This window comes from Procambarus clarkii, chromosome 29 (assembly GCF_040958095.1).
Source record: "Procambarus clarkii isolate CNS0578487 chromosome 29, FALCON_Pclarkii_2.0, whole genome shotgun sequence".
Classification (NCBI taxonomy): Eukaryota; Metazoa; Arthropoda; class Malacostraca; order Decapoda; family Cambaridae; genus Procambarus; species Procambarus clarkii.
The window spans coordinates 30,314,376-30,333,589 of record NC_091178.1 but is presented as its reverse complement, the minus strand read 5'-3'; positions in this window follow the sequence as shown (position 1 = coordinate 30,333,589).

Genomic DNA, 19,214 nt, shown 5'->3' with positions numbered 1-19,214 from the left:
TGGTGGGTGTTGTCCAAAGATTGTTAATCTTCACTTGTGGTTTATGCAAGTATAGGCTTATAGCATGGACACGAGTTCTCTCACATTGACAGTGGCTTGATGAAAAACGCAGACTAACCTCACACTAATCTGGTGCCCTCGGGAAGTGGAGATATTTGAGATGTATATATATCTCGAAGTCTCTACTTCTTTTGTAGGGTCTGATGGTGTAGTGGGTTAAAGCGTACTAGTTACTGGCAGCTACTGGAAGGTAGTTGTGCTTTCTGGGTTCGAGTCCCACTGGTGGGTGTTGTCCAAAGATTGTTAATCTTCACTTGTGGTTTATGCAAGTATAGGCTTATAGCATGGTCACGAGTTCTCTCACATTGACAGTGGCTTGATGAAAAACGAAGACTAACCTCACACTTATCTGGTGCCCTCGGGAAGTGGAGATATTTGAGATGTATATATATCTCGAAGTCTCTACTTCTTTTGTAGGGTCTGATGGTGTAGAGGGTTAAAGCGTACTAGTTATGGCAGCTACTGGAAGGTAGTTGTGCTTTCTGCGTTCGAGTCCCACTGGTGGGTGTTGTCCAAAGATTGTTGATCTTCACTTGTGGTTTATGCAAGTATAGGCTTATAGCATGGACACGAGTTCTCTCACATTGACAGTGGCTTGATGAAAAACGCAGACTAACCTCACACTTATCTGGTGCCCTCGGGAAGTGGAGATATTTGAGATGTATATATATCTCGAAGTCTCTACTTCTTTTGTAGGGTCTGATGGTGTAGTGGGTTAAAGCGTACTAGTTATGGCAGCTACTGGAAGGTAGTTGTGCTTTCTGGGTTCGAGTCCCACTGGTGGGTGTTGTCCAAAGATTGTTAATCTTCACTTGTGGTTTATGCAAGTATAGGCTTATAGCATGGACACGAGTTCTCTCACATTGACAGTGGCTTGATGAAAAACGCAGACTAACCTCACACTTATCTGGTGCCCTCGGGAAGTGGAGATATTTGAGATGTATATATATCTCGAAGTCTCTACTTCTTTTGTAGGGTCTGATGGTGTAGTGGGTTAAAGCGTACTAGTTATGGCAGCTACTGGAAGGTAGTTGTGCTTTCTGGGTTCGAGTTCCACTGGTGGGTGTTGTCCAAAGATTGTTAATCTTCACTTGTGGTTTATGCAAGTATAGGCTTATAGCATGGACACGAGTTCTCTCACATTGACAGTGGCTTGATGAAAAACGCAGACTAACCTCACACTAATCTGGTGCCCTCGGGAAGTGGAGATATTTGAGATGTATATATATCTCGAAGTCTCTACTTCTTTTGTAGGGTCTGATGGTGTAGTGGGTTAAAGCGTACTAGTTACTGCAGCTACTGGAAGGTAGTTGTGCTTTCTGGGTTCGAGTCCCACTGGTGGGTGTTGTCCAAAGATTGTTAATCTTCACTTGTGGTTTATGCAAGTAATAGGCTTATAGCATGGTCACGAGTTCTCTCACATTGACAGTGGCTTGATGAAAAACGAAGACTAACCTCACACTTATCTGGTGCCCTCGGGAAGTGGAGATATTTGAGATGTATATATATCTCGAAGTCTCTACTTCTTTTGTAGGGTCTGATGGTGTAGTGGGTTAAAGCGTACTAGTTATGGCAGCTACTGGAAGGTAGTTGTGCTTTCTAGGTTCGAGTCCCACTGGTGGGTGTTGTCCAAAGATTGTTAATCTTCACTTGTGGTTTATGCAAGTATTGGCTTATAGCATGGACACGAGTTCTCTCACATTGACAGTGGCGTGATGAAAAACGCAGACTAACCTCACACTTATCTGGTGCCCTCGGGAAGTGGAGATATTTGAGATGTATATATATCTCGAAGTCTCTACTTCTTTTGTAGGGTCTGATGGTGTAGTGGGTTAAAGCGTACTAGTTATGGCAGCTACTGGAAGGTAGTTGTGCTTTCTGGGTTCGAGTCCCACTGGTGGGTGTTGTCCAAAGATTGTTAATCTTCACTTGTGGTTTATGCAAGTATAGGCTTATAGCATGGACACGAGTTCTCTCACATTGACAGTGGCTTGATGAAAAACTGCAGACTAACCTCACACTTATCTGGTGCCCTCGGGAAGTGGAGATATTTGAGATGTATATATATCTCGAAGTCTCTACTTCTTTTGTAGGGTCTGATGGTGTAGAGGGTTAAAGCGTACTAGTTATGGCAGCTACTGGAAGGTAGTTGTGCTTTCTGGGTTCGAGTCCCACTGGTGGGTGTTGTCCAAAGATTGTTGATCTTCACTTGTGGTTTATGCAAGTATAGGCTTATAGCATGGACACGAGTTCTCTCACATTGACAGTGGCTTGATGAAAAACGCAGACTAACCTCACACTTATCTGGTGCCCTCGGGAAGTGGAGATATTTGAGATGTATATATATCTCGAAGTCTCTACTTCTTTTGTAGGGTCTGATGGTGTAGTGGGTTAAAGCGTACTAGTTATGGCAGCTACTGGAAGGTAGTTGTGCTTTCTGGGTTCGAGTTCCACTGGTGGGTGTTGTCCAAAGATTGTTAATCTTCACTTGTGGTTTATGCAAGTATAGGCTTATAGCATGGACACGAGTTCTCTCACATTGACAGTGGCTTGATGAAAAACGCAGACTAACCTCACACTAATCTGGTGCCCTCGGGAAGTGGAGATATTTGAGATGTATATATATCTCGAAGTCTCTACTTCTTTTGTAGGGTCTGATGGTGTAGAGGGTTAAAGCGTACTAGTTATGGCAGCTACTGGAAGGTAGTTGTGCTTTCTGCGTTCGAGTCCCACTGGTGGGTGTTGTCCAAAGATTGTTGATCTTCACTTGTGGTTTATGCAAGTATAGGCTTATAGCATGGACACGAGTTCTCTCACATTGACAGTGGCTTGATGAAAAACGCAGACTAACCTCACACTTATCTGGTGCCCTCGGGAAGTGGAGATATTTGAGATGTATATATATCTCGAAGTCTCTACTTCTTTTGTAGGGTCTGATGGTGTAGTGGGTTAAAGCGTACTAGTTATGGCAGCTACTGGAAGGTAGTTGTGCTTTCTGGGTTCGAGTCCCACTGGTGGGTGTTGTCCAAAGATTGTTAATCTTCACTTGTGGTTTATGCAAGTATAGGCTTATAGCATGGACACGAGTTCTCTCACATTGACAGTGGCTTGATGAAAAACGCAGGACTAACCTCACACTTATCTGGTGCCCTCGGGAAGTGGAGATATTTGAGATGTATATATATCTCGAAGTCTCTACTTCTTTTGTAGGGTCTGATGGTGTAGTGGGTTAAAGCGTACTAGTTATGGCAGCTACTGGAAGGTAGTTGTGCTTTCTGGGTTCGAGTTCCACTGGTGGGTGTTGTCCAAAGATTGTTAATCTTCACTTGTGGTTTATGCAAGTATAGGCTTATAGCATGGACACGAGTTCTCTCACATTGACAGTGGCTTGATGAAAAACGCAGACTAACCTCACACTAATCTGGTGCCCTCGGGAAGTGGAGATATTTGAGATGTATATATATCTCGAAGTCTCTACTTCTTTTGTAGGGTCTGATGGTGTAGTGGGTTAAAGCGTACTAGTTACTGCAGCTACTGGAAGGTAGTTGTGCTTTCTGGGTTCGAGTCCCACTGGTGGGTGTTGTCCAAAGATTGTTAATCTTCACTTGTGGTTTATGCAAGTATAGGCTTATAGCATGGACACGAGTTCTCTCACATTGACAGTGGCTTGATGAAAAACGAAAACTAACCTCACACTTATCTGGTGCCCTCGGGAAGTGTAGATATTTGAGATGTATATATATCTCGAAGTCTCTACTTCTTTTGTAGGGTCTGATGGTGTAGAGGGTTAAAGCGTACTAGTTATGGCAGCTACTGGAAGGTAGTTGTGCTTTCTGGGTTCGAGTCCCACTGGTGGGTGTTGTCCAAAGATTGTTGATCTTCACTTGTGGTTTATGCAAGTATAGGCTTATAGCATGGACACGAGTTCTCTCACATTGACAGTGGCTTGATGAAAAACGCAGACTAACCTCACACTTATCTGGTGCCCTCGGGAAGTGGAGATATTTGAGATGTATATATATCTCGAAGTCTCTACTTCTTTTGTAGGGTCTGATGGTGTAGTGGGTTAAAGCGTACTAGTTATGGCAGCTACTGGAAGGTAGTTGTGCTTTCTGGGTTCGAGTCCCACTGGTGGGTGTTGTCCAAAGATTGTTAATCTTCACTTGTGGTTTATGCAAGTATAGGCTTATAGCATGGACACGAGTTCTCTCACATTGACAGTGGCTTGATGAAAAACGCAGACTAACCTCACACTTATCTGGTGCCCTCGGGAAGTGGAGATATTTGAGATGTATATATATCTCGAAGTCTCTACTTCTTTTGTAGGGTCTGATGGTGTAGTGGGTTAAAGCGTACTAGTTATGGCAGCTACTGGAAGGTAGTTGTGCTTTCTGGGTTCGAGTTCCACTGGTGGGTGTTGTCCAAAGATTGTTAATCTTCACTTGTGGTTTATGCAAGTATAGGCTTATAGCATGCACACAAGTTCTCTCACATTGACAGTGGCTTGATGAAAAACGCAGACTAACCTCACACTAATCTGGTGCCCTCGGGAAGTGGAGATATTTGAGATGTATATATATCTCGAAGTCTCTACTTCTTTTGTACGGTCTGATGGTGTAGAGGGTTAAAGCGTACTAGTTATGGCAGCTACTGGAAGGTAGTTGTGCTTTCTGCGTTCGAGTCCCACTGGTGGGTGTTGTCCAAAGATTGTTGATCTTCACTTGTGGTTTATGCAAGTATAGGCTTATAGCATGGACACGAGTTCTCTCACATTGACAGTGGCTTGATGAAAAATGCAGACTAACCTCACACTTATCTGGTGCCCTCGGGAAGTGGAGATATTTGAGATGTATATATATCTCGAAGTCTCTACTTCTTTTGTAGGGTCTGATGGTGTAGTGGGTTAAAGCGTACTAGTTATGGCAGCTACTGGAAGGTAGTTGTGCTTTCTGGGTTCGAGTCCCACTGGTGGGTGTTGTCCAAAGATTGTTAATCTTCACTTGTGGTTTATGCAAGTATAGGCTTATAGCATGGACACGAGTTCTCTCACATTGACAGTGGCTTGATGAAAAACGCAGACTAACCTCACACTTATCTGGTGCCCTCGGGAAGTGGAGATATTTGAGATGTATATATATCTCGAAGTCTCTACTTCTTTTGTAGGGTCTGATGGTGTAGTGGGTTAAAGCGTACTAGTTATGGCAGCTACTGGAAGGTAGTTGTGCTTTCTGGGTTCGAGTTCCACTGGTGGGTGTTGTCCAAAGATTGTTAATCTTCACTTGTGGTTTATGCAAGTATAGGCTTATAGCATGGACACGAGTTCTCTCACATTGACAGTGGCTTGATGAAAAACGCAGACTAACCTCACACTAATCTGGTGCCCTCGGGAAGTGGAGATATTTGAGATGTATATATATCTCGAAGTCTCTACTTCTTTTGTAGGGTCTGATGGTGTAGTGGGTTAAAGCGTACTAGTTACTGCAGCTACTGGAAGGTAGTTGTGCTTTCTGGGTTCGAGTCCCACTGGTGGGTGTTGTCCAAAGATTGTTAATCTTCACTTGTGGTTTATGCAAGTATAGGCTTATAGCATGGTCACGAGTTCTCTCACATTGACAGTGGCTTGATGAAAAACGAAGACTAACCTCACACTTATCTGGTGCCCTCGGGAAGTGGAGATATTTGAGATGTATATATATCTCGAAGTCTCTACTTCTTTTGTAGGGTCTGATGGTGTAGAGGGTTAAAGCGTACTAGTTATGGCAGCTACTGGAAGGTAGTTGTGCTTTCTGGGTTCGAGTCCCACTGGTGGGTGTTGTCCAAAGATTGTTGATCTTCACTTGTGGTTTATGCAAGTATAGGCTTATAGCATGGACACGAGTTCTCTCACATTGACAGTGGCTTGATGAAAAACGCAGACTAACCTCACACTTATCTGGTGCCCTCGGGAAGTGGAGATATTTGAGATGTATATATATCTCGAAGTCTCTACTTCTTTTGTAGGGTCTGATGGTGTAGTGGGTTAAAGCGTACTAGTTATGGCAGCTACTGGAAGGTAGTTGTGCTTTCTGGGTTCGAGTCCCACTGGTGGGTGTTGTCCAAAGATTGTTAATCTTCACTTGTGGTTTATGCAAGTATAGGCTTATAGCATGGACACGAGTTCTCTCACATTGACAGTGGCTTGATGAAAAACGCAGACTAACCTCACACTTATCTGGTGCCCTCGGGAAGTGGAGATATTTGAGATGTATATATATCTCGAAGTCTCTACTTCTTTTGTAGGGTCTGATGGTGTAGTGGGTTAAAGCGTACTAGTTATGGCAGCTACTGGAAGGTAGTTGTGCTTTCTGGGTTCGAGTTCCACTGGTGGGTGTTGTCCAAAGATTGTTAATCTTCACTTGTGGTTTATGCAAGTATAGGCTTATAGCATGGACACGAGTTCTCTCACATTGACAGTGGCTTGATGAAAAACGCAGACTAACCTCACACTAATCTGGTGCCCTCGGGAAGTGGAGATATTTGAGATGTATATATATCTCGAAGTCTCTACTTCTTTTGTAGGGTCTGATGGTGTAGTGGGTTAAAGCGTACTAGTTACTGCAGCTACTGGAAGGTAGTTGTGCTTTCTGGGTTCGAGTCCCACTGGTGGGTGTTGTCCAAAGATTGTTAATCTTCACTTGTGGTTTATGCAAGTATAGGCTTATAGCATGGTCACGAGTTCTCTCACATTGACAGTGGCTTGATGAAAAACGAAGACTAACCTCACACTTATCTGGTGCCCTCGGGAAGTGGAGATATTTGAGATGTATATATATCTCGAAGTCTCTACTTCTTTTGTAGGGTCTGATGGTGTAGTGGGTTAAAGCGTACTAGTTATGGCAGCTACTGGAAGGTAGTTGTGCTTTCTAGGTTCGAGTCCCACTGGTGGGTGTTGTCCAAAGATTGTTAATCTTCACTTGTGGTTTATGCAAGTATTGGCTTATAGCATGGACACGAGTTCTCTCACATTGACAGTGGCGTGATGAAAAACGCAGACTAACCTCACACTTATCTGGTGCCCTCGGGAAGTGGAGATATTTGAGATGTATATATATCTCGAAGTCTCTACTTCTTTTGTAGGGTCTGATGGTGTAGTGGGTTAAAGCGTACTAGTTATGGCAGCTACTGGAAGGTAGTTGTGCTTTCTGGTTTCGAGTCCCACTGGTGGGTGTTGTCCAAAGATTGTTAATCTTCACTTGTGGTTTATGCAAGTATAGGCTTATAGCATGGACACGAGTTCTCTCACATTGACAGTGGCTTGATGAAAAATGCAGACTAACCTCACACTTATCTGGTGCCCTCAGGAAGTGGAGATATTTGAGATGTATATATATCTCGAAGTCTCTACTTCTTTTGTAGGGTCTGATGGTGTAGAGGGTTAAAGCGTACTAGTTATGGCAGCTACTGGAAGGTAGTTGTGCTTTCTGGGTTCGAGTCCCACTGGTGGGTGTTGTCCAAAGATTGTTGATCTTCACTTGTGGTTTATGCAGGTATAGGCTTATAGCATGGACACGAGTTCTTTCACATTGACAGTGGCTTGATGAAAAACGCAGACTAACCTCACACTTATCTGGTGCCCTCGGGAAGTGGAGATATTTGAGATGTATATATATCTCGAAATCTCTACTTCTTTTGTAGAGTCTGATGGTGTAGTGGGTTAAAGCGTACTAGTTATGGCAGCTACTGGAAGGTAGTTGTGCTTTCTGGGTTCGAGTCCCACTGGTGGGTGTTGTCCAAAGATTGTTAATCTTCACTTGTGGTTTATGCAAGTATAGGCTTATAGCATGGACACGAGTTCTCTCACATTGACAGTGGCTTGATGAAAAACGAAAACTAACCTCACACTTATCTGGTGCACTCGGGAAGTGTAGATATTTGAGATGTATATATATCTCGAAGTCTAAACTTCTTTTGTAGGGTCTGATGGTGTAGTGGGTTAAAGCGTACTAGTTATGGCAGCTACTGGAAGGTAGTTGTGCTTTCTGGGTTCGAGTCCCACTGGTGGGTGTTGTCCAAAGATTGTTAATCTTCACTTGTGGTTTATGCAAGTATTGGCTTATAGCATGGACACGAGTTCTCTGACATTGACAGTGGCTTGATGAAAAACGCAGACTAACCTCACACTTATCTGGTGCCCTCGGGAAGTGGAGATATTTGAGATGTATATATATCTCGAAGTCTCTACTTCTTTTGTAGAGTCTGATGGTGTAGTGGGTTAAAGCGTACTAGTTATGGCAGCTACTGGAAGGTAGTTGTGCTTTCTGGGTTCGAGTTCCACTGGTGGGTGTTGTCCAAAGATTGTTAATCTTCACTTGTGGTTTATGCAAGTATAGGCTTATAGCATGGACACGAGTTCTCTCACATTGACAGTGGCTTGATGAAAAACGAAAACTAACCTCACACTTATCTGGTGCACTCGGGAAGTGTAGATATTTGAGATGTATATATATCTCGAAGTCTAAACTTCTTTTGTAGGGTCTGATGGTGTAGTGGGTTAAAGCGTTCTAGTTATGGCAGCTACTGGAAGGTAGTTGTGCTTTCTGGGTTCGAGTCCCACTGGTGGGTGTTGTCCAAAGATTGTTAATCTTCACTTGTGGTTTATGCAAGTATTGGCTTATAGCATGGACACGAGTTCTCTGACATTGACAGTGGCTTGATGAAAAACGCAGACTAACCTCACACTTATCTGGTGCCCTCGGGAAGTGGAGATATTTGAGATGTATATATATCTCGAAGTCTCTACTTCTTTTGTAGGGTCTGATGGTGTAGTGGGTTAAAGCGTACTAGTTATGGCAGCTACTGGAAGGTAGTTGTGCTTTCTGGGTTCGAGTTCCACTGGTGGGTGTTGTCCAAAGATTGTTAATCTTCACTTGTGGTTTATGCAAGTATAGGCTTATAGCATGGACACAAGTTCTCTCACATTGACAGTGGCTTGATGAAAAACGCAGACTAACCTCACACTAATCTGGTGCCCTCGGGAAGTGGAGATATTTGAGATGTATATATATCTCGAAGTCTCTACTTCTTTTGTAGGGTCTGATGGTGTAGAGGGTTAAAGCGTACTAGTTATGGCAGCTACTGGAAGGTAGTTGTGCTTTCTGGGTTCGAGTCCCACTGGTGGGTGTTGTCCAAAGATTGTTGATCTTCACTTGTGGTTTATGCAAGTATAGGCTTATAGCATGGACACGAGTTCTCTCACATTGACAGTGGCTTGATGAAAAACGCAGACTAACCTCACACTTATCTGGTGCCCTCGGGAAGTGGAGATATTTGAGATGTATATATATCTCGAAGTCTCTACTTCTTTTGTAGGGTCTGATGGTGAAGTGGGTTAAAGCGTACTAGTTATGGCAGCTACTGGAAGGTAGTTGTGCTTTCTGGGTTCGAGTTCCACTGGTGGGTGTTGTCCAAAGATTGTTAATCTTCACTTGTGGTTTATGCAAGTATAGGCTTATAGCATGGACAAGAGTTCTCTCACATTGACAGTGGCTTGATGAAAAACGAAAACTAACCTCACACTTATCTGGTGCACTCGGGAAGTGTAGATATTTGAGATGTATATATATCTCGAAGTCTAAACTTCTTTTGTAGGGTCTGATGGTGTAGTGGGTTAAAGCGTTCTAGTTATGGCAGCTACTGGAAGGTAGTTGTGCTTTCTGGGTTCGAGTCCCACTGGTGGGTGTTGTCCAAAGATTGTTAATCTTCACTTGTGGTTTATGCAAGTATTGGCTTATAGCATGGACACGAGTTCTCTGACATTGACAGTGGCTTGATGAAAAACGCAGACTAACCTCACACTTATCTGGTGCCCTCGGGAAGTGGAGATATTTGAGATGTATATATATCTCGAAGTCTCTACTTCTTTTGTAGGGTCTGATGGTGTAGTGGGTTAAAGCGTACTAGTTATGGCAGCTACTGGAAGGTAGTTGTGCTTTCTGGGTTCGAGTTCCACTGGTGGGTGGTGTCCAAAGAGTGTTAATCTTCACTTGTGGTTTATGCAAGTATAGGCTTATAGCATGGACACGAGTTCTCTCACATTGACAGTGGCTTGATGAAAAACGCAGACTAACCTCACACTAATCTGGTGCCCTCGGGAAGTGGAGATATTTGAGATGTATATATATCTCGAAGTCTCTACTTCTTTTGTAGGGTCTGATGGTGTAGAGGGTTAAAGCGTACTAGTTATGGCAGCTACTGGAAGGTAGTTGTGCTTTCTGGGTTCGAGTCCCACTGGTGGGTGTTGTCCAAAGATTGTTGATCTTCACTTGTGGTTTATGCAAGTATAGGCTTATAGCATGGACACGAGTTCTCTCACATTGACAGTGGCTTGATGAAAAACGCAGACTAACCTCACACTTATCTGGTGCCCTCGGGAAGTGGAGATATTTGAGATGTATATATATCTCGAAGTCTCTACTTCTTTTGTAGGGTCTGATGGTGTAGAGGGTTAAAGCGTACTAGTTATGGCAGCTACTGGAAGGTAGTTGTGCTTTCTGGGTTCGAGTCCCACTGGTGGGTGTTGTCCAAAGATTGTTGATCTTCACTTGTGGTTTATGCAGGTATAGGCTTATAGCATGGACACGAGTTCTTTCACATTGACAGTGGCTTGATGAAAAACGCAGACTAACCTCACACTTATCTGGTGCCCTCGGGAAGTGGAGATATTTGAGATGTATATATATCTCGAAGTCTCTACTTCTTTTGTAGAGTCTGATGGTGTAGTGGGTTAAAGCGTACTAGTTATGGCAGCTACTGGAAGGTAGTTGTGCTTTCTGGGTTCGAGTCCCACTGGTGGGTGTTGTCCAAAGATTGTTAATCTTCACTTGTGGTTTATGCAAGTATAGGCTTATAGCATGGACACGAGTTCTCTCACATTGACAGTGGCTTGATGAAAAACGAAAACTAACCTCACACTTATCTGGTGCACTCGGGAAGTGTAGATATTTGAGATGTATATATATCTCGAAGTCTAAACTTCTTTTGTAGGGTCTGATGGTGTAGTGGGTTAAAGCGTACTAGTTATGGCAGCTACTGGAAGGTAGTTGTGCTTTCTGGGTTCGAGTCCCACTGGTGGGTGTTGTCCAAAGATTGTTAATCTTCACTTGTGGTTTATGCAAGTATTGGCTTATAGCATGGACACGAGTTCTCTGACATTGACAGTGGCTTGATGAAAAACGCAGACTAACCTCACACTTATCTGGTGCCCTCGGGAAGTGGAGATATTTGAGATGTATATATATCTCGAAGTCTCTACTTCTTTTGTAGAGTCTGATGGTGTAGTGGGTTAAAGCGTACTAGTTATGGCAGCTACTGGAAGGTAGTTGTGCTTTCTGGGTTCGAGTTCCACTGGTGGGTGTTGTCCAAAGATTGTTAATCTTCACTTGTGGTTTATGCAAGTATAGGCTTATAGCATGGACACGAGTTCTCTCACATTGACAGTGGCTTGATGAAAAACGAAAACTAACCTCACACTTATCTGGTGCACTCGGGAAGTGTAGATATTTGAGATGTATATATATCTCGAAGTCTAAACTTCTTTTGTAGGGTCTGATGGTGTAGTGGGTTAAAGCGTTCTAGTTATGGCAGCTACTGGAAGGTAGTTGTGCTTTCTGGGTTCGAGTTCCACTGGTGGGTGTTGTCCAAAGATTGTTAATCTTCACTTGTGGTTTATGCAAGTATAGGCTTATAGCATGGACACAAGTTCTCTCACATTGACAGTGGCTTGATGAAAAACGCAGACTAACCTCACACTAATCTGGTGCCCTCGGGAAGTGGAGATATTTGAGATGTATATATATCTCGAAGTCTCTACTTCTTTTGTAGGGTCTGATGGTGTAGAGGGTTAAAGCGTACTAGTTATGGCAGCTACTGGAAGGTAGTTGTGCTTTCTGGGTTCGAGTCCCACTGGTGGGTGTTGTCCAAAGATTGTTGATCTTCACTTGTGGTTTATGCAAGTATAGGCTTATAGCATGGACACGAGTTCTCTCACATTGACAGTGGCTTGATGAAAAACGCAGACTAACCTCACACTTATCTGGTGCCCTCGGGAAGTGGAGATATTTGAGATGTATATATATCTCGAAGTCTCTACTTCTTTTGTAGGGTCTGATGGTGTAAGTGGGTTAAAGCGTACTAGTTATGGCAGCTACTGGAAGGTAGTTGTGCTTTCTGGGTTCGAGTTCCACTGGTGGGTGTTGTCCAAAGATTGTTAATCTTCACTTGTGGTTTATGCAAGTATAGGCTTATAGCATGGACACGAGTTCTCTCACATTGACAGTGGCTTGATGAAAAACGAAAACTAACCTCACACTTATCTGGTGCACTCGGGAAGTGTAGATATTTGAGATGTATATATATCTCGAAGTCTAACTTCTTTTGTAGGGTCTGATGGTGTAGTGGGTTAAAGCGTTACTAGTTATGGCAGCTACTGGAAGGTAGTTGTGCTTTCTGGGTTCGAGTCCCACTGGTGGGTGTTGTCCAAAGATTGTTAATCTTCACTTGTGGTTTATGCAAGTATTGGCTTATAGCATGGACACGAGTTCTCTGACATTGACAGTGGCTTGATGAAAAACGCAGACTAACCTCACACTTATCTGGTGCCCTCGGGAAGTGGAGATATTTGAGATGTATATATATCTCGAAGTCTCTACTTCTTTTGTAGGGTCTGATGGTGTAGTGGGTTAAAGCGTACTAGTTATGGCAGCTACTGGAAGGTAGTTGTGCTTTCTGGGTTCGAGTTCCACTGGTGGGTGGTGTCCAAAGAGTGTTAATCTTCACTTGTGGTTTATGCAAGTATAGGCTTATAGCATGGACACGAGTTCTCTCACATTGACAGTGGCTTGATGAAAAACGCAGACTAACCTCACACTAATCTGGTGCCCTCGGGAAGTGGAGATATTTGAGATGTATATATATCTCGAAGTCTCTACTTCTTTTGTAGGGTCTGATGGTGTAGAGGGTTAAAGCGTACTAGTTATGGCAGCTACTGGAAGGTAGTTGTGCTTTCTGGGTTCGAGTCCCACTGGTGGGTGTTGTCCAAAGATTGTTGATCTTCACTTGTGGTTTATGCAAGTATAGGCTTATAGCATGGACACGAGTTCTCTCACATTGACAGTGGCTTGATGAAAAACGCAGACTAACCTCACACTTATCTGGTGCCCTCGGGAAGTGGAGATATTTGAGATGTATATATATCTCGAAGTCTCTACTTCTTTTGTAGGGTCTGATGGTGTAGTGGGTTAAAGCGTACTAGTTATGGCAGCTACTGGAAGGTAGTTGTGCTTTCTGGGTTCGAGTTCCACTGGTGGGTGTTGTCCAAAGATTGTTAATCTTCACTTGTGGTTTATGCAAGTATTGGCTTATAGCATGGACACGAGTTCTCTCACATTGACAGTGGCTTGATGAAAAACGCAGACTAACCTCACACTTATCTGGTGCCCTCGGGAAGTGGAGATATTTGAGATGTATATATATCTCGAAGTCTCTACTTCTTTTGTAGGGTCTGATGGTGTAGTGGGTTAAAGCGTACTAGTTATGGCAGCTACTGGAAGGTAGTTGTGCTTTCTGGGTTCGAGTCCCACTGGTGGGTGTTGTCCAAAGATTGTTAATCTTCACTTGTGGTTTATGCAAGTATAGGCTTATAGCATGGACACGAGTTCTCTCACATTGACAGTGGCTTGATGAAAAACGCAGACTAACCTCACACTTATCTGGTGCCCTCGGGAAGTGGAGATATTTGAGATGTATATATATCTCGAAGTCTCTACTTCTTTTGTAGGGTCTGATGGTGTAGAGGGTTAAAGCGTACTAGTTATGGCAGCTACTGGAAGGTAGTTGTGCTTTCTGGGTTCGAGTCCCACTGGTGGGTGTTGTCCAAAGATTGTTGATCTTCACTTGTGGTTTATGCAAGTATAGGCTTATAGCATGGACACGAGTTCTCTCACATTGACAGTGGCTTGATGAAAAACGCAGACTAACCTCACACTTATCTGGTGCCCTCGGGAAGTGGAGATATTTGAGATGTATATATATCTCGAAGTCTCTACTTCTTTTGTAGAGTCTGATGGTGTAGTGGGTTAAAGCGTACTAGTTATGGCAGCTACTGGAGGGTAGTTGTGCTTTCTGGGTTCGAGTCCCACTGGTGGGTGTTGTCCAAAGATTGTTAATCTTCACTTGTGGTTTATGCAAGTATAGGCTTATAGCATGGACACGAGTTCTCTCACATTGACAGTGGCTTGATGAAAAACGAAAACTAACCTCACACTTATCTGGTGCACTCGGGAAGTGTAGATATTTGAGATGTATATATATCTCGAAGTCTAAACTTCTTTTGTAGGGTCTGATGGTGTAGTGGGTTAAAGCGTACTAGTTATGGCAGCTACTGGAAGGTAGTTGTGCTTTCTGGGTTCGAGTCCCACTGGTGGGTGTTGTCCAAAGATTGTTAATCTTCACTTGTGGTTTATGCAAGTATTGGCTTATAGCATGGACACGAGTTCTCTGACATTGACAGTGGCTTGATGAAAAACGCAGACTAACCTCACACTTATCTGGTGCCCTCGGGAAGTGGAGATATTTGAGATGTATATATATCTCGAAGTCTCTACTTCTTTTGTAGAGTCTGATGGTGTAGTGGGTTAAAGCGTACTAGTTATGGCAGCTACTGGAAGGTAGTTGTGCTTTCTGGGTTCGAGTTCCACTGGTGGGTGTTGTCCAAAGATTGTTAATCTTCACTTGTGGTTTATGCAAGTATAGGCTTATAGCATGGACACGAGTTCTCTCACATTGACAGTGGCTTGATGAAAAACGAAAACTAACCTCACACTTATCTGGTGCACTCGGGAAGTGTAGATATTTGAGATGTATATATATCTCGAAGTCTAAACTTCTTTTGTAGGGTCTGATGGTGTAGTGGGTTAAAGCGTTCTAGTTATGGCAGCTACTGGAAGGTAGTTGTGCTTTCTGGGTTCGAGTCCCACTGGTGGGTGTTGTCCAAAGATTGTTAATCTTCACTTGTGGTTTATGCAAGTATTGGCTTATAGCATGGACACGAGTTCTCTGACATTGACAGTGGCTTGATGAAAAACGCAGACTAACCTCACACTTATCTGGTGCCCTCGGGAAGTGGAGATATTTGAGATGTATATATATCTCGAAGTCTCTACTTCTTTTGTAGGGTCTGATGGTGTAGTGGGTTAAAGCGTACTAGTTATGGCAGCTACTGGAAGGTAGTTGTGCTTTCTGGGTTCGAGTTCCACTGGTGGGTGTTGTCCAAAGATTGTTAATCTTCACTTGTGGTTTATGCAAGTATAGGCTTATAGCATGGACACGAGTTCTCTCACATTGACAGTGGCTTGATGAAAAACGCAGACTAACCTCACACTAATCTGGTGCCCTCGGGAAGTGGAGATATTTGAGATGTATATATATCTCGAAGTCTCTACTTCTTTTGTAGGGTCTGATGGTGTAGAGGGTTAAAGCGTACTAGTTATGGCAGCTACTGGAAGGTAGTTGTGCTTTCTGGGTTCGAGTCCCACTGGTGGGTGTTGTCCAAAGATTGTTGATCTTCACTTGTGGTTTATGCAAGTATAGGCTTATAGCATGGACACGAGTTCTCTCACATTGACAGTGGCTTGATGAAAAACGCAGACTAACCTCACACTTATCTGGTGCCCTCGGGAAGTGGAGATATTTGAGATGTATATATATCTCGAAGTCTCTACTTCTTTTGTAGGGTCTGATGGTGTAGTGGGTTAAAGCGTACTAGTTATGGCAGCTACTGGAAGGTAGTTGTGCTTTCTGGGTTCGAGTTCCACTGGTGGGTGTTGTCCAAAGATTGTTAATCTTCACTTGTGGTTTATGCAAGTATAGGCTTATAGCATGGACACGAGTTCTCTCACATTGACAGTGGCTTGATGAAAAACGAAGACTAACCTCACACTTATCTGGTGCCCTCGGGAAGTGGAGATATTTGAGATGTATATATATCTCGAAGTCTCTACTTCTTTTGTAGGGTCTGATGGTGTAGTGGGTTAAAGCGTACTAGTTATGGCAGCTACTGGAAGGTAGTTGTGCTTTCTGGGTTCGAGTCCCACTGGTGGGTGTTGTCCAAAGATTGTTAATCTTCACTTGTGGTTTATGCAAGTATAGGCTTATAGCATGGACACGAGTTCTCTCACATTGACAGTGGCTTGATGAAAAACGCAGACTAACCTCACACTTATCTGGTGCCCTCGGGAAGTGGAGATATTTGAGATGTATATATATCTCGAAGTCTCTACTTCTTTTGTAGGGTCTGATGGTGTAGTGGGTTAAAGCGTACTAGTTATGGCAGCTACTGGAAGGTAGTTGTGCTTTCTGGGTTCGAGTTCCACTGGTGGGTGTTGTCCAAAGATTGTTAATCTTCACTTGTGGTTTATGCAAGTATAGGCTTATAGCATGGACACGAGTTCTCTCACATTGACAGTGGCTTGATGAAAAACGCAGACTAACCTCACACTAATCTGGTGCCCTCGGGAAGTGGAGATATTTGAGATGTATATATATCTCGAAGTCTCTACTTCTTTTGTAGGGTCTGATGGTGTAGAGGGTTAAAGCGTACTAGTTATGGCAGCTACTGGAAGGTAGTTGTGCTTTCTGGGTTCGAGTCCCACTGGTGGGTGTTGTCCAAAGATTGTTGATCTTCACTTGTGGTTTATGCAAGTATAGGCTTATAGCATGGACACGAGTTCTCTCACATTGACAGTGGCTTGATGAAAAACGCAGACTAACCTCACACTTATCTGGTGCCCTCGGGAAGTGGAGATATTTGAGATGTATATATATCTCGAAGTCTCTACTTCTTTTGTAGGGTCTGATGGTGTAGTGGGTTAAAGCGTACTAGTTATGGCAGCTACTGGAAGGTAGTTGTGCTTTCTGGGTTCGAGTCCCACTGGTGGGTGTTGTCCAAAGATTGTTAATCTTCACTTGTGGTTTATGCAAGTATAGGCTTATAGCATGGACACGAGTTCTCTCACATTGACAGTGGCTTGATGAAAAACGCAGACTAACCTCACACTTATCTGGTGCCCTCGGGAAGTGGAGATATTTGAGATGTATATATATCTCGAAGTCTCTACTTCTTTTGTAGGGTCTGATGGTGTAGTGGGTTAAAGCGTACTAGTTATGGCAGCTACTGGAAGGTAGTTGTGCTTTCTGGGTTCGAGTCCCACTGGTGGGTGTTGTCCAAAGATTGTTAATCTTCACTTGTGGTTTATGCAAGTATAGGCTTATAGCATGGACACGAGTTCTCTCACATTGACAGTGGCTTGATGAAAAACGAAGACTAACCTCACACTTATCTGGTGCCCTCGGGAAGTGTAGATATTTGAGATGTATATATATCTCGAAGTCTCTACTTCTTTTGTAGGGTCTGATGGTGTAGTGGGTTAAAGCGTACTAGTTACTGCAGCTACTGGAAGGTAGTTGTGCTTTCTGGGTTCGAGTCCCACTGGTGGGTGTTGTCCAAAGATTGTTAATCTTCACTTGTGGTTTATGCAAGTATAGGCTTATAGCATGGTCACGAGTTCTCTCACATTGACAGTGGCTTGATGAAAAACGAAGACTAACCTCACACTTATCTGGTGCCCTCGGGAAGTGGAGATATTTGAGATGTATATATATCTCGAAGTCTCTACTTCTTTTGTAGGGTCTGATGGTGTAGTGGGTTAAAGCGTACTAGTTATGGCAGCTACTGGAAGGTAGTTGTGCTTTCTGGGTTCGAGTTCCACTGGTGGGTGTTGTCCAAAGATTGTTAATCTTCACTTGTGGTTTATGCAAGTATAGGCTTATAGCATGGACACGAGTTCTCTCACATTGACAGTGGCTTGATGAAAAACGCAGACTAACCTCACACTAATCTGGTGCCCTCGGGAAGTGGAGATATTTAAGATGTATATATATCTCGAAGTCTCTACTTCTTTTGTAGGGTCTGATGGTGTAGAGGGTTAAAGCGTACTAGTTATGGCAGCTACTGGAAGGTAGTTGTGCTTTCTGGGTTCGAGTCCCACTGGTGGGTGTTGTCCAAAGATTGTTGATCTTCACTTGTGGTTTATGCAAGTATAGGCTTATAGCATGGACACGAGTTCTCTCACATTGACAGTGGCTTGATGAAAAACGCAGACTAACCTCACACTTATCTGGTGCCCTCGGGAAGTGGAGATATTTGAGATGTATATATATCTCGAAGTCTCTACTTCTTTTGTAGGGTCTGATGGTGTAGTGGGTTAAAGTGTACTAGTTATGGCAGCTACTGGAAGGTAGTTGTGCTTTCTGGGTTCGAGTCCCACTGGTGGGTGTTGTCCAAAGATTGTTAATCTTCACTTGTGGTTTACGCAAGTATAGGCTTATAGCATGGACACGAGTTCTCTCACATTGACAGTGGCTTGATGAAAAACGAAGACTAACCTCACACTTATCTGGTGCCCTCGGGAAGTGTAGATATTTGAGATGTATATATATCTCGAAGTCTCTACTTCTTTTGTAAGGTCTGATGGTGTAGTGGGTTAAAGCGTACTAGTTACTGCAGCTACTGGAAGGTAGTTGTGCTTTCTGGGTTCGAGTCCCACTGGTGGGTGTTGTCCAAAGATTGTTAATCTTCACTTGTGGTTTATGCAAGTATAGGCTTATAGCATGGACACGAGTTCTCTCACATTGACAGTGGCTTGATGAAAAACGAAAACTAACCTCACACTTATCTGGTGCACTCGGGAAGTGTAGATATTTGAGATGTATATATATCTCGAAGTCTAAACTTCTTTTGTAGGGTCTGATGGTGTAGTGGGTTAAAGCGTACTAGTTATGGCAGCTACTGGAAGGTAGTTGTGCTTTCTGGGTTCGAGTCCCACTGGTGGGTGTTGTCCAAAGATTGTTAATCTTCACTTGTGGTTTATGCAAGTATTGGCTTATAGCATGGACACGAGTTCTCTGACATTGACAGTGGCTTGATGAAAAACGCAGACTAACCTCACACTTATCTGGTGCCCTCGGGAAGTGGAGATATTTGAGATGTATATATATCTCGAAGTCTCTACTTCTTTTGTAGAGTCTGATGGTGTAGTGGGTTAAAGCGTACTAGTTATGGC